Source organism: Pelobates fuscus, chromosome 4 (assembly GCF_036172605.1).
Source record: "Pelobates fuscus isolate aPelFus1 chromosome 4, aPelFus1.pri, whole genome shotgun sequence".
NCBI classification, from domain to species: domain Eukaryota; kingdom Metazoa; phylum Chordata; class Amphibia; order Anura; family Pelobatidae; genus Pelobates; species Pelobates fuscus.
Genome location: NC_086320.1, coordinates 195,876,420 through 195,902,026, shown reverse-complemented (window position 1 = coordinate 195,902,026; position 25,607 = coordinate 195,876,420). Strand labels below are relative to the sequence as shown.

General features: G+C 36.1%; 1 protein-coding gene across 1 annotated transcript in view; it reads right to left on the bottom strand.

The window, feature by feature from the left end:
• Positions 1-25,363, bottom strand: part of CDH18 (cadherin 18) — a 696,504-nt gene extending 671,141 nt beyond the window's left edge. Inside the window, exon 1 of the mRNA XM_063451839.1 lies at positions 25,098-25,363. The gene's annotated coding sequence lies outside the window, so the exon portion shown is untranslated. The remainder of the gene's footprint in view (positions 1-25,097) is intronic.
• Positions 25,364-25,607: the final 244 nt, after the last annotated feature.

Here is a 25,607-nt window from a genome sequence, read left to right as displayed (position 1 = left end):
TATAAAGGCAAGCTTTAACCAGGGTTGCCCAAAAAGAAGATTCCAAAATGTTTTAAAATGCTGACTTCTATAATCCTTTGCAATTCTAAAGACTGTCAATGAATCATGGGAGCCTTAGTTATAAAATATATCCGGTTATTTACATTTTTGGTGACCCTAAGCCTATACCATTGGGAGGTTCCTTCATTCTTCATATTGGCAACCATTCCTTTTTTTCTCCATAACCATTCTCTTTCTCTTCTTCTTCTGTACCAAACCAAACTTCCCCTCTATAGTGCCCACCATCGTGTCTCTTAAATCCAACATAGGCTCTCCCTTTCACTTATGCTCACAATCACACAGTGGATCTGAAATTATCTTTCATTTGCAGACAATTAAGCAGACAAAAAAACACTAACTTATATAGTGTCAAGAACACTGTTAAAACATATATATATAGTACATACAAAAAGAAGTGCTGTATATATGCCAATGGATTATGTATTGGCAAAAAGGTGCATTATATAAACTATAACTGATGCAATCATCATCTCTCCAAACCTCTAACATCAAATAACCCTTTCTTTTACTAATCACTTGTGCCTTATTCATGTGGTTTAGCACTCATGAACAAAACATAAATTATATATAGATATGTTTATACAGTGGTTTGAAAATGAACTTAGATTATGAATAGTACTTCACTGACTGCAAGGTCGATGTGGGTGAATGTTATCTTTCACGACTGACTAAATAGATTGAGTAAATTCCTCTGTCTAAAAAAGTTCCTATTTACATGTGAAGGGGTATTTTTATATAAATATTTTACACCACGAGTGGTAACCTTCCAATGTTTTTGAGCGTGCATCTCTTTAAATGTGCATGGGATATAATGATGGAGGAAATAGTGAATTAAGAAATTCGTTGTTTTTTTTGTTTGTTTTTTAACCACTATGATCAGAATAAAGCCCTAGGCAATGATAACTAAGTTTTAATGCTTTAGACATTTTTTTTTATTTCATACTTTAACATACCGTATATACTCGAGTATAAGCCGACCCGAATATAAGCTGAGGCCCCTAATTTTAGCCCAAAAAACTAGGAAAACTTATTGACTCGAGTATAAGACTAGGGTGGGAAATGCAGCAGCTACTGGTAAATTTCTAAATAAAATTAGATCCTAAAAAAATTATATTAATTGAATATTTATTTACAGTGTGTGTATATAATGAATGCAGTGTGTGTATGAATGCAGTGTGTGTGTGTGTGTATGAATGCAGTGTGTGTGTATGAGTGCAGTAGGTGTGTATGAGTGCAGTGTGTGTGTGTGAGTGCAGTGTGTGTATATAATGAATGCAGTGCAGTGTGTGTGTATGAGTGCAATGTGTGTATGAGTGTAGTGTGTATATGAGTGCAGTGTGTGTGTGTGTGTATGTGTATGAATGCAGTGTGTGTATGAATGCAGTGTGTATATGAGTGCAGTGTGTGTGTGTGTGTGTGTGTGATGCAGAGCATTGGTGAGGGGTGGGCATTTTTTATTATTACTTAATTATTATTATTTTAATATTATTTTTTTCTTATATTATTATTTTCTATTTTATTATAATTTTTTTATTACTAATATTTTTTATTTTATTTTTTTCGTCCCCCCTCCCTGCTTGTTAGCTGGCCAGGGCGGGGGGCTCTCACTCCCTGGTGGTCCAGTGATGTGCACTTTGTAGGAGGGGGGCTGGCAGAGAGCTGTAACTTACCTTTCCTGCAGCTCTCCTCCGGTCCGTGCAGCTCCCAGGTCAGCTCCCTCTGCAAGTCTCACGGCCGCGCGGAGTGTTGCCACGGTAACCCGTGGCAACGCTCTGACCCCACGGCTCTCGCGAGACTTGCAGAGGAAGCTGACCTGGGAGCTGCACGGACCGGAGGAGAGAGAAGGGAGCTGACAGGAGCAGCAGAAAAGGTAAGTTACAGCTCTCTGCCAGCCCCCGGTCCTTGTCTGTATTATGGCAAGTTGCCATAATACAGACAATTGACTCGAGTATAAGACGAGTGGGGGGTTTTCAGCACAAAAAATGTGCTTAAAAACTTGTCTTATACTCGAGTATATACGGTATGTTTACATACCTATTTCTAGACAGATAAATTACAGTTCTAAGACACATTGTGTCTTCAGATGGATTTGCAAAAATGTCATGAAAAATTGTGAAGATGGAAAAAATAAAAAAAATATCTAACTTATCTGACTATTTCTGCAAACTACCGCAATGAACAGATCCTTTTTTATTTTTATTCACCTACATAGTAAAAACAAAACCAAGTTTGAAGAATCAATTAATTTTGACATTGTACAGTATATAATGCTCAAGGAGATTTTTGTAAAGTGCTAGTGTGTAGCTATTATGTGCCAAAACTGACTGATTAAATTGGAAAAAATATTATAAAAAGCTTCATTATTTTATCTTACTTGATTCGAAAACAATCGTGCTACAGGAAATAAACTTCTAACAGAATTAATCTGCATTATAACAACTGTTCTCAGTTGCTTTATCAGTTGGATTACAGGCATAATTACATTATCTTGAAAATATTTCTTGGTCATGAAGCAAAAAACAGCTAAAAGGATATTTATTTCTATTAATACATTTTATAAATATACCAAGATATTGTATTAAAAAAAATCTGGACACCATAACAACTATAACAACTATATCTCAATTACATTGTTATGGTGCCTGGAGGTCCTGGCATTGTCTTATCTAATGGGTTAAACCATTTATAAACTGTTTATTCCTCAAAGTTATGTAAATGGCACTTATGTGCTCTGCTACTCTTTCTACATACGTACCTTCTTCATGAAGTTTTCTTAATGTGACTAGTAATAGGATGAGGGGTTCAAGCTGTAAGAAATTGATATGCAAAATATTGTATATATTATATCTATATATTGTATGTAACTCTCTGTGCATGTGACTGGTTTCACAACTTGAGGTCATCTATTTGATAACAGTGTGATAATGATGAAAGCTTTCAGTTGCATTTTACAGCACCCAGCTAAAACAAAAGCTTACATCCCTCCAGCAGTTCTCCTGTCAACCAGTTTTCCATACATGTTATCAGAAGATCAGAGTAATGAACATCTAGGTGTAACCATTCTGAATGCACAGTGTGCGTTTTCCCAAGCTATCCTGTCTCCAAACGAAGTCCAGGCCTGTTCCCAACCTACCCAAAAACCAACCCTAACTGGTCACATCTTACACAATGTTACAGTATAGCTGGAGGAAAGAGATCAAAGAGAAAGACTTGTGTAAAGACAGAACTCTCTGGAAAAAGGGGGTTGGATAAACCACTTTTGGGAGGGAAAAGGGATTCTGGGACTTGTAGTTAATTACTGCAAGAATCAGTCTTTAAAAGAACAACAGCCAAGGAGGTTGGGCGCCGCTCCTCTCCTCTTTTCTCTCTTTGTCTATTTTTTGGGAGGACAGTGCAGCAAGCAGTGGTGCCATGGTGAACTGAGAGAGAGACTGTCGCAGACTACCAAAGATGAAGGCACAAGGGGAAGATCTTCATTTAAATGTCTAAGTATTGCTCTTTTACTATCTATCTTTTGATTATGTACTGGATATGGTTATAATGGGTAATGTGTATAACCTTCTAAGATCTGTGACAGTATCCTAAATCAATATTAACAATACATTTTATCATACACTTGTGTTGTGTGTTATTTGTCAGACATTCCCTAAAAGAATATCCTTGTAAGAGGGTCATAATTTCTTACAAAGCCAAGGTCTTGGGTGGATAAAAAGGGGCACATTATGCAGGGCACCGTAGAAACTACTTTGAAGTTTAACCATTTGTAAATGGTTTACACCCACAAGGTACGCAGACTTTCAAGTCTTTAGGCAACAAAATATCTTCATTGAGATGAATTTGGAATGCTGCCTAGAATATTTCTTCATGTGTTTTATAAATAACATGTGCTGGATGTATAACAAGCAAGAGGGTTTCTTTCTGTATATGAGTACAAAAGAAAAAAAAGAAACAATTGGTGATAGAAATTGTGGGCCAAGTCCTAAACATGGAATACTAACCAAAAACAAACTGTTGGTTTTCAAGGTAATTCATTTCTTTTTTTATTCTTATTTGCCCCTCAGTGCTTTGTAGAAACAGCCCTAGCAAGAGAAAGGCTTTGTAATGCTACCAAATGGAATAGCATCTCTTAAATATTTAACAATTAAATACCTCTAAGTCGCATAAGATCTCAGCTAAATTGTTAACAACGCTATCTCCCTACCTCACCACTATGCAGTGCAATGGGATTGGCAGAAAGTTTGGGGATGTTATTGACCTCATACTAATCAAGGAACTTGCAAAATTAAAGAGGGCCTCCATCATTCAGTTATGCTTTTTTTTTTTTTTTTATTCTTATTATTTATTCACTGCTTGTTGACATCTTAACTGTTATTATGTGAATGTCAATCAACATAATGAAGGCTATCAGTGCAGGAGCCCTTGATCACAACAAAAGCTATTCGTAAATATAGCACACATGCATGTGAATAGCTAGCGCATACACAAATTTGAAATAGCTGGCTTGATACAGTCTAAAACAACTTTTTTTTTTTTAAATGATCTTGCTGTAGAAATCAGTAAAAAAGTTATATTTTATCAGATATACCTCTTATTAAAATATACAAAGATGCTGTTTACTACAAACAAATCCAAGTTGATATTTAAAAGAATTCAATCTTTATTCCTCAATTACATTTAAAGTTTATATAAGTGCATGATGTTAGAACACAAAGATTAGTGGTAACTCTTGAAATCTCTCTGCTAATCAGTATAATGTCTGTAGACATAGCACACTTGTAACACACAACTATTAACCCTAAGCACACCATAATGTTAGATAGGAGGAAAACATTTGTGTAGGTAAAATGTTAAATGTAAATTCCCATGATGCATAATTTTACTGCTGCAATAATCAGTTTGCTTTGACAGCATTTGTTAAATGGCTAAATGTTTTCCAAGCATTCTACGAGCTTAAATGTATACCTAATCAAGAGACAGCTAAACAAAATGCAAATATCTAACAAAAAAATATATATATTTCTGTATTCTAGACATAATGTTTGTGCAAGTTATGATAGATGGAGATGCAATTTAGGGAGAGCAGCAATCATATTAATCTAATCTGCATACTGTTCATCCTAGGTGGTTTCATGTTACTCCTACTTCCCAGCAATTAGAGCTTTTGTACAAAGCTGAGTTTAGAGGTTTAGTTTATGGGGAGCATTTATTGCCTGGCACATTGATGGACTATTAAATTGGAGCCATTTCATTCCCTCTCCGCTGGGATATTCGGTTAATTACCATTCTGGTTCACTAGTTCATAACAGTATATATTGTTTTGTCTATTGTTTTAAAAAGATTATATATTCAATTAAGCATATTCTGCTGTGACTGATTGCAGCTGAATAGCCATATTAATATTGAATAAATAGAATATTAACATTTACTAATTTAAAAAGGGTTTAAAAAGAAAGTCCAAATACAGTTCGTTTAATATCTGTATTTATAAACGATATGCGTTTTCACCAAGATTAGGGAACTACTGTCATTCCAGCTGTTTTGGACTGCAAATCCCAGCATGCTCATTTATAGTAGTACATCCAAACAGGAATTGTTTGTATAGTGATTGAATTACTGTAGAACTATGACACATAAGGAAAAAAAAATAAAACACAGAAACCTTGACAGAACCTGTCAGTCAAAAGAAAACAACCACTAAAATTTTAACAAGTGGAAAGCAAAGTTGAAGAAAACTATCAGTCCTTCTTTTATTAAGTTTTAAAGAGAAGATAGAGGGATTTCCGGGATTAAAGGCGACTTTTGGTCACCTAAACAAAGCTCGACATCCTCACGCTATGCATGGGGACTTCCAGCATCACCAGAATCCCCATAGGAAAGCATGGAATAATGCTTTCCTATGGGGAAATCCTAATGCGAGCACAGCCATTGCCGCACATGCGGATTAGGCTTCCCTTGCCTGCGGACGTCAGCAGGAGAGGATAGTGGGCGGAGCCGAACCAGCACCGAAGGACATCGGCGCTGGACACAGTTAAGTGACAGAAGGTGTTTTTAACCCCTTCTGCACCACAGGGGTGGACCTTAACAAAATAAGTTTGTTTTCCTGCCACTATAGTTTCCCTTTAAACAGTGTTGTAAATAAATTATGTTTCAGAATATTTAACAGTGACATTTCCCCGCAATTGCTACAATTAATTTATAATGTCCCCATATATTTCCTGTGTACATTGTCCCAATTGTACTCATATTGTACATATAAACATACATACATATTATTGTATACAACTGTGTATACATATATATATATATATATATATATATATATATATATATATATAATTAGCAAAACATATATACACCGCAAACACACCAATTTAACTAAACATTGAGATAGCCACAAATGCACACACTTAATAGAAACAAGCACACATAGACACAACTGTAACATTGTGCTTATCTCAGTGATCAGCAATGTTCAACACATCAAGCTGTCTAAATGCATTTAGGGTACAATTTACATATTAAATGAATGTGCAAGAAACACATTTTATTTGCAACTCCCCTACGCCAACTCTGTTTTTTTCGACACACAAAGCAATTTAAGAATACATGTACTGAGAACCTTAAGGGTTACTGCCAAAGAACTCCCCAATATGTGTTCAGCAACATCTCCTGAGTACAGTGATACCCCCCATGTATAGGAGTGTTGGGTTCTCTGGAGGACAGAATACCTTATTTGGAGGGTATGCATTCCTGTTTTCCAACTTGGAATTTTCACAGATGGTCATCATGCACCCATGTCCTTTTTGGGACATTTTTGAAGCCGGCCAATGTAATTTACCCACATCAAACCATATATTTTTGAAAAGTAGGCACCTTAGGGTATTGCAAATGGTGGTATTTTAACACTTTCCATGCACTTATTCTACCAACAGTCTTTGTCAAACGTTTGGGTAGTCATTTTTTTGCGTTATTTTTCTCTCACATTGTACTTTAGGCATAGATTCTCAGTTCCTGGTATGTGTTACTGACAAAGAACCGCCCAATATGTGTTCAGCAACATCTGAGTACAACAGTGCCCCCAATGTACAGGTTTTATGGTTTTTTTCAAACTTACAGAGGTCAAATGTAGGGCTTTCCCCTTTTCCATGTTTGCACGTTAAAATTTGCCAGATTGGTTTGCTGGGCCTATGTTGCCTTTGAGACCGTATAGCAGCCCAGGAATAAAAATTAACCCCACCATGACATACCATTCAAAAAATTAGACAACAAGGGTATTCAAAATAGGGTATGTCCAGTCTTTTGTAGTAGCCACTAAGCCACAAACTCTTGCCAAACTTAGCGTTCAGATTTGTTTTTTGCATTTATTTTACACAAAAACTGCACTTTTACTGGTGATTTCATTGTCGTGATACATTTTGCTATTTTAAACACTCATATTTGTGTTCAGCGAAGTCTCTCAAGTAACAACAATACTTATTTTATAATATATTATACATATATAATATATGTATATTATATTTATTTTATTATTCATTTTTTTTTTTTACACTTTGAGCTGGCTGGGGGACTGCCAGGCAGCTCAGGCATTCCCCCTGCTGGCAGCTCCAAAGACTCCTATTGCAGACATTTGATCATGATGATCACATGGCCCTGGAGGGCCGGAACTGCTGCAGGACTGCTGGGGTCTCAGGCAGTTCCTCCCGACTGGGATCACCGTGAATTGCCTGTCCAGATAAGTAAATGGGTCCTATTTACCGTGGATGGACAAGGTACGTCTAAGGTCATTAAAGTATGCTTTCTTGTCAGACATACCTGGTACATCCGCGGTCGGGAAGGGGTTAAACTAATCTAATGTAATCTTTAAACAGAATTCACAATCTATATTAGACTTTACTATATTCGTATATAATGATAACTCAATCACAACTCGACTACTATGACTAAAGCATATTGTATTTTACACTTAGAGATTCAATTCATTATGAACTGCAATTCATCTGAAGATAGACTGATTGAATGAATGAATGATCATACAAATTCCTGAACTCTGAGTCAAAATGTTGCTGTATCATGAACCAAATTAATCTTGCAATGGACAGGCATGTTTGTTTTGATTTGTGATTTGGAATTCTGCCTGTGGAACCAAAAGAGGACGTCATTGATGTTGAAAAATTATAATGGCTAAGGGACAGCCATTAAATGTTGATTATATTTACAGATCAAGTGAGAAGTAACTAATAGAGGAATAAAAATGAGGAGCTGTAAAACAATATATATATATATATATATATATATATATATATATATATATATATATATATATATTTAATAAATATCAAATTTGTTACTGCTCCTTTTCTTTTTTCCTCTAATAGTTACTTTTTCTCACTTGATTTATGAACCAAGCAGCAGAAAAATGCATCTATCAGTATACTGTTAAATATATACATGGCTAATTTGTATTCCATTGTACTTCATTTGATTTGTTTTCTCAAACATTTTGGTGATAAAAGTTGGACAAACAGAATTGCCATATGGCTTACATTCAGGTGCCCTGTAATATTTTTTTAATTTTTGGATATAGTGGTTCAGCTGAAACAATATTTTATTCAGTGCACTATCTGCACTATCTATTGTATATTTCCTTAACTGCATTGCAGAATCTAGACTGCTGCCATGTTATTTCTCATAATATAATTGCCTAATTGTATGCAAGGCATATTGTTACATTATTTACATTTTTTGTTATACAGCTTGTCGTGGATGACTTTCCGAAATATTTGGTTTTGCATGTAAATTTACATATACTGCTAACTCTTTTGCTCAACGTTTCATGAAAAATACCTTACTATTTAGCAAACATCTCTTTTTATTTTTACAAGCACTATAACAACTTTTTCAGATTGGCTTCTCACATAATAATTTTTTCACAAATGGAAATGTGGAGTTGTGTGTTCATTGCACATACACGAAGACGTAGGTATATGCATTTATAATAGGATTCTAAACTGTGGTTACTAGTTTTTTTTTTATTTCACTCGTGGTCTCATATTTCCTCTTGAGAGTGAGAGATCATGGACTAGGCTTATTTTTCAAACACTAAATATAGAAAAAAAATATAATTCTTGGCAATACTAAGCCTAGAGACTACATTGGAATTTACTGAAATTTATATATATCAAGACTAATATGAGCTTCTTTTTCTTAGGAAGAAAATTATATTTTGAAAACAAATTGCCATTTCCATCATAACTTGTTTGATAAGATAGTTGATAGGTAAAGACATGTTATTGGGCAGACATATGCTCAGGATCATCTATAGAATATCCCAAGTTCTCTTCCCTGTGTTATGCTCTAGTGTATGTACTCTTGTCAGATGACGAAGGCGAGTCTTAGGTTAGTATACTTATCGTCCTCCTCCACTCCAGGCATCATCATATAAGAGACATGTGACAATTCTGCCAGTTAGCAAATAAGGGACAATGTTGGGAGATAATTATAACTACATTTATTTACCTTTAATTAATATTTATTATAACACTTATAGGTTTTCAGATGTAAACATTTAATTAAAGCCCATGAATGAACAGTAGACATCAGTTATTATAAGGAGACGTATAATATAGTCGACAATAGACACCAGTAAATATAAGGAGATACTATTAGTATATTAATTCTAAAATACAAAAAGTCAATGTTCATTAATTTCTTTATACTCATTGTTTTAACTATAAGATAGAACAGCAACACTTGAAGCATTGTAGCAAAGCAATATACTATTAAACTCATAAATATATTATTCTTAGTAATAATTACACTTGGCATTCCGATTCATCCTAATTGTAAATTAAGCCAAATTTGGAATGATCGATTGTTAGGCCACATTCCATATCTCTGAAGTGCCATAAGAAGGTGCAGTAAATATATATATATTTAAATAGTATGTATTTAATACATATATAATCTATAAATATAGAAATATAGACTTTCACTGCTCCTCCTCTTTTTCCCTCTATCAGTTGTTTTTTTCACATGATGTGTGAAACAGCTGGCAAGACAATGTACCTGTCAGTGTATGGCAAAATAAATACATATATTTACGTATTTTGTATTTTGCAGTACACTGAGTGGCTCTTTTTTCCCCACCATTTTGGTTTGTCAAAATGTTTTCCTGAATAGTTTTTCATGAATGAGATGCGGCTAAGCCGAATGTCACATAAACAAACATTGTACCATAACAATACTCATTTTTTTTCCCACTTCAAAAAGAAAGAGAACATGACAAGACTCCTAAAAGAAAACAAATAATGTGTTGGGGTTCTTTTTTGTGGGGTACTTCATAATAAAGCTTGCATGATCAAAAAATGCCCTCAGGGAAGTTTCACTTGTGAAACAAAGAAATCCAAGAGTGCAAGCTAAAAGAGTTACCCACTGGTTTATGTGAAACAGTGGGAGAGCAGGAGTTGAGATCCCATTTATTTCCTGACTAAACAGAGCTGCACATCAAAAAGTGCAAATTCTGAATAAAATAGGAATATTATATTTTAGATTTTTTTTTGAAAGGTTCTCATTCATAATGCGTTTAAAATGGTAGTTAAATAGGTCTTGGCCTTTTTATGTGCCACCATAGTGCATAAGGGTGTCTGCAAGATGTTTTTTTTTATATAAATACAATTAAATGTTATTAAATAAAATGTCCTATCTTTCATTATCATACCTGGACCACATTTCATTATTCTCTTTATTCATTAATTGTGTTGGAAACTAATTCATGAAAACAAAAAAATCCCTGTGGAATGAGTATGTAGGCATACAAACAAATTTGAAAATGCTTTAGTTATTTACTCGATTAAACATTTTGCATGTTAAAATGTCAACATTGTCAAAGTTACCTTTCATAATACACCACAATATTTTATCCCCCCCAAAAAAAAACCTTTTCATTAAATGCACTGTTTCATAAATATACATGTTTAAATAAAAATAAATATTTCGTCTTTTAGTGTCTCAGAAAAAAAAAGTACAGCACACAATATGAGTGACAAATATTTTGGATATTCACTTTCATATCCCTCCTTAACCCCTTCACTAAGAACAACTTTTTCACTGAACAAATATTAGCATAACATTTGTTTGAAGCAATTGATCGTTAGCATCTAAGCATATCATAAATTATTACATATATTATATACATTATTGTATAAATGCAAAAATGCAAATTTGCTTGCATACAGTAAAGTGACAAATATAGATAAATAAAAATGGTCAAATACCTTGCTTACATGTGTTTGCAAGGACACTGAAGGTATTGATAACAATACAACTTACTGGAAATGGCAGCAGAATATAAAAAGAATGCTTGCATGAGCATAACACCTACATACAGTATTTAATATATTTATAAAATAAAGATATTTAAAACTGTTATAGCAATCTTTATCAAGCTCTGGACTGTGAATGCATTGTTGACAATGAAATGGTAGAGCCCATTCACTTTATCCCCCTCCCTGAGTGTAATGCTATCCAGGGCCGGCCTTAGGGGTGTGCGAGCTGTGCGGCCGCACAGGGCGCCATGTAGCAGGGGGCGCTGTGCGGCCGCACAGCCGGCCGGAATTTAAAAAAAATTTTTTTTTTTTTTTTTTTTTTACATTTCCGGCGGGGGCGGAGCTTACCGTGCGGCGGGGGCGGAGCTTACCGTGCGGCGGGGGCGGAGCTAAAAGCGCCGGAAAACTGCTGCAGGGGAAGCAGGAAGGAGTCCCTGCTTCCCCACCAAACAGTCACCAGGAGCTGCACTGCCTCCACAATGAGTGATTGTCAGGTGAGTGTGAGTCTCTGCCTGTGTGTATTACTGTCTATGTGTGTATGACTGTCTGCCTCTGTGTGTCTGTGTGTATGACTGTCTGCCTGTGTGTATTACTGTGTGTGTGTGTGTGTGTGTGTATGACTGTCTGCCTCTGTGTGTTTGACTGTCTGCCTGTGTGTGTCTTTGTGTATGTCTGTGTGTGTGTGTGTGTGTGTGTGTGACTGTCTGCCTGTGTGTGTGTGTGTATGACTGTCTGCCTGTGTGTATTACTGTCTGTGTGTGTGTGTGTGTATGACTGTCTGCCTCTGTGTGTCTGTGTGTATGACTGTCTGCCTGTGTGTATTACTGTCTGTGTGTGTGGTGTATGACTGTCTGCCTCTGTGTGTCTGTGTGTATGACTGTATGCCTGTGTGTATTACTGTCTGTGTGTGTGTGTGTATGACTGTCTGCCTCTGTGTGTCTGTGTGTTTGACTGTCTGCCTGTGTGTGTCTTTGTGTATGTCTGTGTGTGTGTGACTGTGTGTGTGTGACTGTCTGCCTGTGTGTGTGGATGTCTTCCTGTGTGTGTGTATGGCCGTCTGACTCTGTGTGTGTGTCACATACAACCAATACACGCATATCACACACTGTTAATACACCCATTACAAATATCACACATAGCATACATATCACACCTACTATCACATACACAGACAACACAAACATTACAGCATACATGGATGACCGGGGGGGGGGGGGCGCTGTGAATATTTTTCGCACAGGGCGTCTAAATGCCTAAGGCCGGCCCTGATGCTATCACCCAGTGAAACGTCTTGTACTGTTTGAAAGCAGGTATGACCTTACATCTACAGCAAATATACAAACATTATGTCTAGTTGCTTCTGGCAGAGACATTTGTTGCTCTGCAGGCTGGTAATCATAACCAACGTAAATCATAAATGAGGATGAGTGAGGTAAAAAGTGTATACTCGATTTGGGCATTGAAGGAGTTAACAGTTCATTAAAAACTCAAATATGAAGCACTTTAAGTACTTAAAGCCACTTTTTAAAACAGAACAATTCTGTTGACACAAGTCATACATGATTTTCAATATTTTATTGAACTGGGTAAATTTCAGAGAATATACAGTTCCATTTTGATAATGTTTACTTACACATTTACTCATTGGAGATAGCCCCACCTGTTATATATTTTATTTCATTCATGAAAAATCACATATACTTTGTTGACAATACAAGCCCTTCAGAAGTGAATCACAATCAGAGAGGAAAATAATAGTGTACATAGGAGCTTAGAAATATTGTTTTTTTTCTGCCAAGGTCAAGTGGGACCATATATAAAGACCTGAAACACAGATATGATATTTATTTTGTGGATTAATGCCAATAAAGATTATGCTACTTTTCTGGTGGATAATATCCTTTCTCCAAATGTTAATGTTTTTTGATATAGAATTGAACCAAAATGTCACGCTGATTATGTTGCTTTTGATGTTGGCTTCCAATTCTGTGACTTAGAAATATGTTTCAATTGCTGTCTTAACATATCAAAAAACTCTTTTGAGAACAGTTGAAACTGTATATTCACATCTGGCTTTTCCCAAAAAAATGTTTTACTTAGAAAGAAAGTTCATATCACATTTAATTATAAAATAAATAGTGGAAATAAAGGTCACATTTTGATTAATGGCATTAGTATACATTTGAACATTGAGTGTAGAGGGGAAATTGATTTTAAAAACATTGGATTTATCTAACTGAAATGTTAAAAACACTTTCAAGTGTTGAGACATTTTGGATTTTATTCAGAATACAAGCTACTTACACACAACTGCGTGCCTAAAGACAAGAAGAATGTCATATTTGTTTTTGACTAAGCAGTAGAGCAACAAAAATCAGTCATCTTTGATAGTTCTTTACAGTCTATAATGAATTTAAAATGCTACATAAAGAAAAGAATTACCGGACCAAACAAAAAAATGTAAATGTGAAGGTTGCAACTATGAATATAATCTATGTATTTAAATTATAATCACAGAAATGTGGTATTGCTATCTGAAAGAGTTTTTATTAAATATTGTCTTTTCTATCAAGGACAAAAAACGGTCATGATTAAAATTAAATATGTTCTTACATTTAATTAATTGGGAAACCTACCTCACTGTTGCTCCGCAATGACCAAGCGACAATCTATCATTTACAGTATTGACTATTTTGCTGTAATTTAAATAAATAGCTGTGGACTATTGAATATTGGTTACATTATGAGGAAAGTATGACATTTTATGGTAGTGGTAGTTTTACTCTTTTGTTTAGAAACTTGCTTAGAATTGGCTTTTATATTATCATTATTATTATTATTTTATTATTTCATATAGCGCCATTAGATTCCGTAGTGCTGCACAATGCAAATGTGCAAAATAGTATATATATATATAGCTATATAAACCTAAATTCTCCAGTGTTGGGTGCATACCTCTGAAGAAGGGACCACTAGAGGCACGAAACGCGTAAGGCTGCTTTGGAAACACACTACTCAGGAAGAAATCCAGCGCAGTGGAATGCATACTGAGCCGCAGTGGAACACACGCGGCTAATCTCCCATTCAGCCAAATAAACATCACAGACTCCCTAGCTGTCTGTGCAGCCGGCTTAGCAAAGACAGCTTCATAGGCGTACCTAGACTGCTGGGAGAGAGACTTTATGCTCCAGACAATACTGCACCTCATGTGAGTGACTTTGATTTTATACTGCAAGTTATATTTTCACACAGAGAGCACCTTTGTCTTTGTATTTTACATTTTGGAACAAATAAAGTGATTATGTTTTATATGAAGACACAATCCTGGTCCTGGTGATCCTTTTATACCTGTACACATGTTTATCTATTTATTGTACCACACTATCATCTATCTGGAATTTAGTTTGTTACTAGAGCTCAATAGGCAAGTTCCTTGGCTGTCTTCATAGCAAGAATTTTTATGCTTAGCCTTTTTAAGAGATAATAATATTCGGACTATTGGATTACAACACCATTTGGATTACAGCATACTAATGGTTTATACAGCTAAGTAGATGAGTTCCCTGGCTATCTGCCCATAAAGGATTTCTTGCTTAGCTTGGATACAAGTTGATTTATTGTAGACTTTTTGGATGAAGTGACTGATTATTTCATCAACTGTATCTACTGGGGTTGGTACTCAAGTGTAACAGATATATTTTATATGAGTTATTTCTCTTATAGTACTAATTCTTTTCTATTCACTACTTAATGGACCTACCCCTGTTCCCAACGTTTGCTCCTTTTTGATTTATTTATTTATATATTTATATTTTTATTTTTACATCTTTGTGCTAGTGTTAGTGTCTACTTCTGGTTGGGGCATTAGACTTTTGTCCATTTGCTTTCTACATTTCATATTTATACAGCCTAGAGTGTGGGCTGTTTATACCAGTTGTTTAGTAGATATGGACTAATTTGAGTATTCCTAGTTTTTTTTCTTCCTATCCATATCCAAGAGAGTTTATTCCCTCTTGGTTTATTCTGTTATTAAGAATTCATGCTTTGTAATACAGTTGTAAGTTGGGTAAGCCCATACTGCCACATCTTGTAGCCTTGTAGAGAGTGGGGAGACTTATTCTAGGTTTTTTGCCATTCCAGATGAACATATTTATTTGTTTTTGCAATGCCTGGAAGTATGTGGACGGAACCGTCAGTGGGACCATTCTGAACGATTTAGCATTTTTGGCAAAATTACTATTTTAACTGCAGCTATGCATCCTGACCAGGAGTTACATTTATTTCTCCAGTTTTGTAAGATTTCGGTAACTGATTTGCCTAGTTTAACATAGTTAAGGTCATAAAGTCGTGGAAGATGGAAGGGAAGTTTAACTCCCAGAAAGGTCATGTAATCTGTTATACAAGTCATAAGAGTATGTTTTCTGGAGGTCCAGCATCCTCCATCCTCACCCCCCATGGCCTCTGTTTTTGTGAGGTTGATCTTGTAATATGAGCAGCGACTGTAGGAATTTAGGATAGTGTGGAAAGCTGGCAGAGATGTTTTGGGGTCTGTCATTGTCAGGAGAATATCATCAGCAAAGAGGTTGATTTTCATTTCTTTTCCAGCAACACAAACTCTACATACACTCATAGTGGATCTAAACAGAGCCGCCAGCGGCTACAGTGCCAGGATATACAGTATGGGTGACAGGGGACAAACCTGTCTGGTCCCATTTGTAATACTGAATGGATCTGATCAAAAGCCAGCATTGAATACCCTAGCTGTAGGGTTATCATAGAGTGCTTTAACTACTGCCAGGAAATGAGGGCGGGGGGGAATTAAATTGTTCCAGGACCACCTGCAGGAAAGACCAATGCAGATGGTCAAAAGCCTTTTCGGCATCTAGTGAGAGGAGTAGGTTAATTGTGGATAACCTGTGCATGCTGTGTAAAAGAGTGAGTGCCTTGCAAGTTATCCCTGTCTCCCACTGATGAATTGCATCTGATTGTATAATAATGTATAATGGTAGGAAGAATGTGAGACAGTCTATTAGCATAACTTTTCACCATAATTTTAAAGTCTGAGTTCAACAATGAGATGGGCCTAAAGTTGGCACATTTTGACGGGGATTTACCTGGTTTGGGCAGTGTGGCCACATTGGCCTCTGACATATCTTTCAGGAGTGTTTGAAGTTCCGTCGCTGAAGCAAATACTTTTACCATATGAGAGGAGAGAATGGAGGAGAACTGCTTGTAATACTGGTTTGGGAGCCCATCTGGACCCGGTGATTTGTGCAGGGGTAATTCTGCAATTACCTTTTTTATTTCCTGTTAGATGATAGGTTCCATTAACTGGCGGTTTTGGTCAGCGTTCAGTCTAGGGAGATTCACTTGTGTCATAAAGCTAGAAATTTCCTCGGGGGTAGGCTGGTGGACCTCAGTGTCCTCTCTTAGGTTGTATAGGTTACTATAAAACTGTGCAAATGTATTGCATATGTCTTGGAGTTTGATTACTTTTTTGCCCTCGTCCGGTAGATATGCTATTTTGGATTGTGCGTCAGCGTCCCTTAGCCTACTTGTTAGCAGCGAGTCAGCTTTGTTGCCCATTACATATTGTTTAGCTTTCAGCTTGTGCAGATTGTATGTTGTGCGGACGATGTTAAAGTCATTAATTTCCTGTGGTATTTGTGGAATAAGTGTCTCCCTGGCTTGGTTGGGTCAAGGTATTGGGAGGCTGTGAGTTCCCTCAAGGTTCGAAGGAGAGATAGGATTTTGGTTTGTGATTGCTTCTTGATATAGGATGCCCTCCGGATAAATATCCCATGCATGACGTCCTTATGGGCCATCCACGTGGAGGAGATGGGCGTCTCAGGTAAGTCATCATCGCAAATAGTTCAGAATTTCTTATCTTGTAATAACATTGTGTTTAGTCTCCACGGGTTACAGCCGTGGCACTGGAAGTCATCTTTTACTGTCATGGTGACAGGGGCATGGTCCGACCATACAATGTCTCCCATGTCGCATGCCTGAATCTGATTTAGAGAGGAGCCCTGCACTAAAATCATATCGATCCTAGAGTACGACTTGTACATCTTGGAGTAATAAGAGTAACATCTATCATAAGGGTGTATGGTACGCCAACTGTCATATAGGTTGAATTGCAGCATTAGTTTGGTCAGAGCTTTGCATTGGTGTCTAAGTGCCTTGCCTCTGGAGGCACATAATATCTACGGTGTGCTTTCTAGCATCATTCAAGACCATATGTTGTTTATAGGGCATGTTTAGCCCGCGTACATTATAGGAATATATCTTCAGGGTGAATGGTAGCTTGAGTGGTTATTCTGCCCTTTGGCGATAGCATGTGTGGCAGTAAAGACCTGAGGGGGTAGGTGAGGCTGCTAGTTTACATATATATGTCAGCTCAATCTCTAAGGATCTAAGATTGGTATGGGTAGATAATCTTCCTTTTGTCTGTTGACATTACAAGTCATTAAGCCAGAAATAATCTTCAGCTAAGAAGCTTCCATAGGTTGTGTTATACCAGAAATATGACTCCCTTTGTCTACCAGTCGGGCTCTTTGTCTCAGTACCTCTGAGATGAATGGATCAAAGAATGGCAGAGGGAAGGAAAGCTTGTCTACTGCAAGACATAAGGTTCAGGAGACCATTTAGATCTAAAGCCTCTTATTCCCTTCCTATCCAAAACCCAGGCATTTCACACCTGGTAGAGCGTATTGTAGAATTCAACCTTGAGAAGTGGCTATTCTTCTACCGGAGGAAGAGAAGAGGTAAAAAGAGATGCATTGTAAATTTCAAAGCCGCTGCAACACAAAGATTTGGTTTCTAACAGGTGGATTGAGATCCATTCTAGATCCACATTAGTTTACTTCATCATAAAGGCAGTATTCCTAGTACATTGGATGATTTCTACAGATTTGCAGAATGCCTTTCCCAATATACCCATTGTCCCACATCAGGTTTCTCAGATTACAGTGGAAGAACACTTAATTTTTACATCTTCATGGTGAAAGATAAATATCTGCTGAAATCCCCTTGATCCCTTCCAGTCCAGCATATAGCCAAGAACAAGGTTTGGCATAGTCCAAGGCACTGTACAGCTATCTTCAGAAAGTGCAGTACAGCTTGTCAAGTAAAGTATGTTGACTGTCATATTACCTCAGCAGAGGAAGTTTTGATCCAGATCCTCCACCATAGATCTAAGTGGACAATGATGGCACAAGGAAGAATGGAAGATTGTTAGCTTTCCTATAGAAATTCCTTGGACAGTGTAAGCTATGAATACTATTCTCTGGGGTTGAGGAACGTTTCTCCAAAATCGAATATGTTCATGAAAGGAAATACCTCTCATCTCCATTCATCTTGCATCAACATTAACACGGTTTTCACTTCTGTGTATCTTCTTCAGTACCTCCATGGGCTCTCCCAAAATTATTATTTCCTATATTGCTGGATACAAGACTGAGGGTAGGAGGGATAGGAGCGGTTATCTTCTGTTTTAATTAGGTTCCTGTCTAATTAGGGATAGGGAGGAGTTACCCATTGTTGTGCTGCCATGGCCTATGACCAGGAAAAGAAAATTACAATAAGAAGGAATACATTTTACTTTATACTATTTTGCACTTTTTTTTCTTAAACCCTAAAAATTAATCTTGGATCAACAACAGAACTGGCTCTGGAGCTAGTGAAGAACCACCCCATTTCTGTTACTATTTCCCTGTTAGTTCTGGGAAATGACGCTCAAATGCTTCTCAATCAAGTATTGAAGGCAAATAGGCCAGTGTAAAGTATCTAATAGATATGGGTGATATTATCGAACGTTAAGGATTTATATTAACAAAAAATCATACTTTGATACTCTGTATTTGTAGCAGGTGTAGCATTTCTTGATAAAATGTAGTAGCTTAACCCCTTAGTGACCAGATCGGTTTTCAACTTTCTTACCGTTAAGGACCAGGGCTGGTTTTACATTTCTGCAGTGTTTGTGTTTAGCTGTGATTTTCCTCTTATTTATTTACTGTACCCACACATATATACTGTTTTTCTCTTATTTATTTACTGTACCCACTCATATATACTCTTTTTCTTGCCATTAAATAGTATTTCTAAAGACACCATTATTTTTATAATATCATAGAATTGACTGACAAAGAACACCCCAATATGTGTTCAACAAAATCTCCTGAGTACAACAGTACCCCAAATGTACAGGTTTTATGTGTTTTTGCAAATTACAGGGGTCAAATGTAGGACTTTCCCCTTTTCAATGTTTGCACATTGAAATTTGCCAGATTGGTTTGCTGGGCCTATGTTGCCTTTGAGACCGTATGGCAGCCCAGGAATGAAAATTAACCCCATCATGGCATACCATATATACAAGTAGACAACCCACGGTATTCGAAATGGGGTATGTCCAGTCTTTTTTAGTAGCCACTTAGTCACAAACCCTGACCAAAATTAGCATTTATATTAGTTTTTTTGCATTTTTCACACATAAACTTCCAATTCACAGATAATATTATCAGTATAATACATTTTACTGCTCTAAAACACTCATATTTGTGTAGAGTAAAGTCTCACGAGTACAACAGTACCCCTCAAGTATAGGTTTTAGGGTAATTTGGAAAGTTACAGGGTCAAACGCGAGATTTGATAATTTCTGTTTTTGTAAATTGCTATTTGCCAGATTGGCTATGTTGCCTTTGAGACGGTATGGCAGCCCAGAAATTAAAATTAACCCCACCACGACATAACATTTGAAAAAGTAGACAACCCAGGGTATTTAAAATGGGGTATGTCCAGTCTTCTGTAGATGCCACTTAGCCACAAACGCTTGCCACAGTTAGCGTTCATTCTTGTTTCTGCACTTTTATTGGTGATTTTACCCTTGTGATAAGTTTTACTGTTTTAAACACACACACACATATATATATATATATATATATATATATATATATATATATATATATAAATAAAAAAAATTATTATTTACATTTTATATATATATGTATATGTGTATATATATATTATTTTACAATATATTATACATATATAGGAAATGAAAGTGTTAATTAATTAAGTGTTAGTTAATTAAACTAAATTAAGTGTTAATTAATTTACTTAATTAACTTTTTTATGTTAAAAAGAATGGTAATGTCAAACTTAAATTGCCCCCTTTGGGTACTTTGCATGGCATCATGAATGTATTTACTGATTAACATAACCTTTGACATCATCAATGGCATTACAAGTAAGCACATCTATGATATTAGTGTGGTATCATCCTACAAAACAGATACACCACTTACAAGGCAACAATTTTATTGGTTGAATCCAAAGGGGTCAACCACTTATAAAAAAAAATGGAGTAGGCATTCCATATTAAGTGACTCACCCCTCTGAGGGTAATCAAAGGTATATTAGGCTATTTTGAACCAGATGCAGAATTGTCTGTTGGCATCTTCCCAGGAATTGTATTTTTCTTGTGTGTAGCTTTAATTTCCATTGTGTCTCTCTGCTATTCTTCACTCTCTGTGTGTATCTATTGACTCATATGTCTCTCCTTCCACCTTCCTCTTGAGTGTCTTTTAACTCCCCTGACACTTGCAACTCCTCTTTATGTCTTAGGTCTCATAACTTATTCTTACCTCTTGTTTGTCTCTTTATTTTCACTTAACTTGTTTTGTGCTTAATAATCAAGCCCCTACATTTTCAGGGGTTAAACTCAAAAGAAAGATTGGCTATTAATGAGTAATATATTAATGGGTAAACCAAAAAATGGAGTGTTGAATGTAAGATTGAAATGGCTTATTTATTAACATTTGTCTGTTAAATTAAAAGAGCTTCTTCTCACCAACGTTTGCTTTTCTATTGGCATTATAACAAGGTGATTGCTATAGATGTGCCCAGTATATTCTACAAATGCAGGGTAATCTTACAACCAAAGCTGATCACCAGTTACATACATAAATCAAATTCAACCTTTAAAACCCATTCCTTTATGTTGTTGTTGCAAATTTATTGATGGCAAAGTATTTCTGTAATAAATGGGGTTTCGCTTTGCAATCATAGTCTAATGACCAGCAAAACTCTAGCTGCTAAGCAGGCCTTATTAGCCATTCATGATCAAAGTTGCAATTCTCCAGCAGCTTGGGATTAGACTTGCACTCAAATATCGATCCCCAGGTGGGGCAGAACTGTTACACCCTTGAGTATTAGCCCTTCCTGGTGGCTAAGCATCATGGGAGTTGCAGTTCTGCAAGGTATGGGAGTTAGCTTTAAAGCCAAAAACTGTACCCGAGGCATTGCAGAATTCTAACTCTCTTTGTATTTAGCCACTCTTGATTGTCTGCAAAACAGTTTAAAAAAAATATATATATATATAAATATATATATATATATATATATATATATATATATATATATATATATATATATATATATATATATATATGAAAGGTGATGACTACATTATTTACCACATTATCAGCAGGGATTTACATTTCATTTGTTGCCTAACAGTTTAAAAACACTTTTTTTGCAGATTTAAAAAAAATACACACTTCATAGAGCACATGAAAAATTATGCCCTGTAAAAGAATTAGGATTGCAAGGTAATGTGGGGCAGCACTTTGTGTGTGCCACCACACAGTGTGTAGTTTGCAAAATAGTATTTAATGGGACAGAAGATGAAAAGTGCTGAGCTATATTACTTTGCAACTCACATTATTGGAAGGGCAACACTTTTCATGTGTTGATCCAGATCGTGTAAAATAGATTTTTTTTTTTTATCTTTAAAATACCTCTTTTACATTGTTAGACAGCACATGAAAAGTGCTGGCCAACAATACTTTGAAAATGATCTGGCTAAGAATAGAGTGAGTAGTATAGGCAGTAGTGGTATTTCATTATAGACTCTGAAGGGGGGCACAATGTCCCACGCCCACTTCACTAACTATCCTGCTAGGAGTAAATGAAATAGTTGGAAAGGGGGTGAGGTTTCATTGATCTAATGCCCTGCCCCACTGCCACTTTACTCAGCATGTTCATGAGGGGAAGGTGGAGTGGTTTTGGAGCACATGGCTAGATGATGTTTAAATGGCTTGTAGACTTGCGTGCCCTTTTATAATGGCAGCTTGAGGCACCTCTGTTACACTGTCAACCAAAACTGTAACGTTTTAAGAACATTCTGCATGTGCATAAGCTTCCAGCAAATATCTTAACAATGTAAAATATATTTATAGTTTCCTGTACCTAATGAAAGTGCACTACCTCCGAGTAGGATATTCCCACAGCCAAATTTCAAACGATTCTATGCAGCTGTTTAGTTGAACTAGCTTAAACTTTCAATGTTAATTCCACAGAATCTTTTGTAAATATATACTTTTTCATACTAAAATATCTAAAAAAACACTCAAATGACTTGAAATTCCGAGTTTATAATAGTAAACATAGATGAATATTTGATATTAATCTGCTACTATTTATATATAATATGTGTAGAGATAGAGAGAGAGATAGAGAGATAGATAGATAGATAGATAGATAGATAGATAGATAGATAGATAGATAGATAGATAATTACAACATTATTAACTCTCAGCTACAGATCTCAGCTCTTACTGTCTTCCCCGGAAGGTTTAGGCCCATCTTATTGCCAGCTGCATGCCAAAAATGGAAAAATAGATCAACCTTTTAACCTATACATCTTTCAGCCTTATGGTTGAGCACTTTATTCCACAGATACATGAGAAATCGAGTCAAATGTATGCCTATAAACAATGCTTAGTCATTAAATAATACCTGCATTACAATCACATTAAAAATATTAGGACCATTTTTTTTTTATCATAGTATAGAAAAGAATAGAATAGAATAGAATAATGAAGCCAAATCTTAGTAAACATGCTTTACAAATAAGTCATGAATTTGTGGTTCCTGATAAAAATCTAAAATATGATATCTTAAAGCAAATTAAAAAGATTCAGAGAATTATGTTCCTTTTAACTGAAAAGAAATTGAATCTATACTTTAATACTGTCAGCCATTTTCTTGTTATATGAAGTGGTTTTATATTAAATGTTTCTCATTTTCTGTTTTCAGCTACAGCCCTGCAACAGCTACCATACTTAACCTTTACAATGTATAGACTTATAAAGCACTTTCATTTGTTGTTGTTTGTTTGTTTGTTTTTTTTGTATCATTTTATTTATTAGTACATTATACATAATCATCTCATTGTAAGACCAAACATGCAAACATATGATTTGGAATATGAACATCTGAGCTGATATAACTGTATCCAATCAACTACACTATACTACATGTCTTGTGTTAACCCCAACACCTTCACCCCACTCAAAATCTCGCTGGTCTATTCACACAGACAATAATAACATGGGGAACTTTTGAATTACAACTGAAAAGGCATCCTGCACATTTTGCCTATGTTGACCATGATCTCCAAATATCACACAGACAGCAAACAGAGCCCTTAAAACCTATATAAAATGAAATTATTAAAAAAAAAAAAAAAAACATAGTGTATATTTAGAATTTAAATTCTTAATGCAAAATCCCAGACTTTATTTTTTTTTATTTGCCACAGACCTTAAAAAATAAAAAATACCTACAGGTTTTCTTGCCTTGTACTTCATTTAATCAACTGTATATTTACCAACAATGAATGAAAGCATATGTGGTGTTCCCTTAATTAGCCATTCCCCTTCCTTATATAAGGTTGCAGTATCAACTCACATAACAATTTTTTTCCAGAAACCTAGAGAATATATTTGCATATAATACAATCATTCTGTCTATCTAAGTGTTTGTATATCTGCAGATTCAAGTCCATTTCAGCTTCATCTTGAAGAACAATTAAATCATTCAATTTATTAACCCATTTTGCTTGCATTGAGTTTGGAGTAGACAAAGTGTTAACAGCTGAAGTTTGCCCACTATTGGGGCACTAATGGCAGTCAATTACTTGCATAACTCCACACAAATGTCTTCTGTTTTACCGCTGAAAAAGAGCATTCCTACTATTCTTCAGACTATGGACTACTCCAAATGCATCATGTAAACGAGGTATCAGCATGTTGTGCATTTCTTGTGATATTGCCCTGTGCAATATGTATCCCCACATTTAGCTTTGGTTAGAATTCCTAATGAAGCAAGTCTGCCAGTTTTGGATCTCTGATCTGCAAGGCATTTGTGTGTTTATACTGTATCACTAGACAATGAAGTACTCCATTCAGACTCTTGCACATACACAAACACACACAATCACAACACACTACAAGCTTTTTAAATGACCATATTGTAACAAAAATATTTTAACTCATGCACACATAAATACAACATTTCCAAACTACACAAATGGGCTTATTTCATCTAAGCAAGCAACGGATCCCCTATTCTATTACTGTAATATCTTTCCATTCCTGCTACAGTGTGTCAGTGCTGCTCTGCAGTCCTATATCCTTATCTTGACCATTAAGGTACCAGGAGAGTGTTCAATTATGTTTTGCAATAATATTTTGTAAAAACAAAAATCTCCTGATATTGAAATGGCAATACAAGTAAGTGTTGTTTATATTAACCTTCCCTTAAGTTGACTTTTCCTAACTGGTGACAATACATTTATTGTTAGTCTTATTCCTAATCCCACTATTAATATATATTTTTTATTTTAGAAAAAAATAGGGAGTTTCTTACTGTCCGCAGCAGTGCCGCTCTCATGTCCTCAGAGAGGCAAGCGACTCCAGCACTGAGCACCCTCCAAAACCCTGTGCTTGTCTGCTGTGCTGCTGCAGCTCATTGGGGCAGCTCGGATTGGTTACTGATCACTGCCCTGCCTTCTCCTCCTCCTCCTCCTCCCTCCTGCTTTCTTAGCAGTCTTTCTTCCTTTGCTTTTATTTCCCTTTATGCATCTTCTATAGCTACAAGCCTATTTCCCTTGAAGCACAGCGTCTGTGGGGGGACATAACAGCAGCGTGCAGAAGAAGCAAGTGTGTCCACCCTGAAATGCTTCCTGGTCTCCTGGACCCAAGCCCTGACTCGCTGAGCCTCCATCCAGCACGTCACTTCACCACCAAGACATGTCGCTGTCCAGCATTTCAGGAGGAGGAGGGCAGGAGCGGCTTTCGTGGCACTGTGCTTGAAACAAATGACGGCAGAGCTCAGTGATGATTTGAGTGGGCTGAAAAGGGAGAAACGTGTAATACT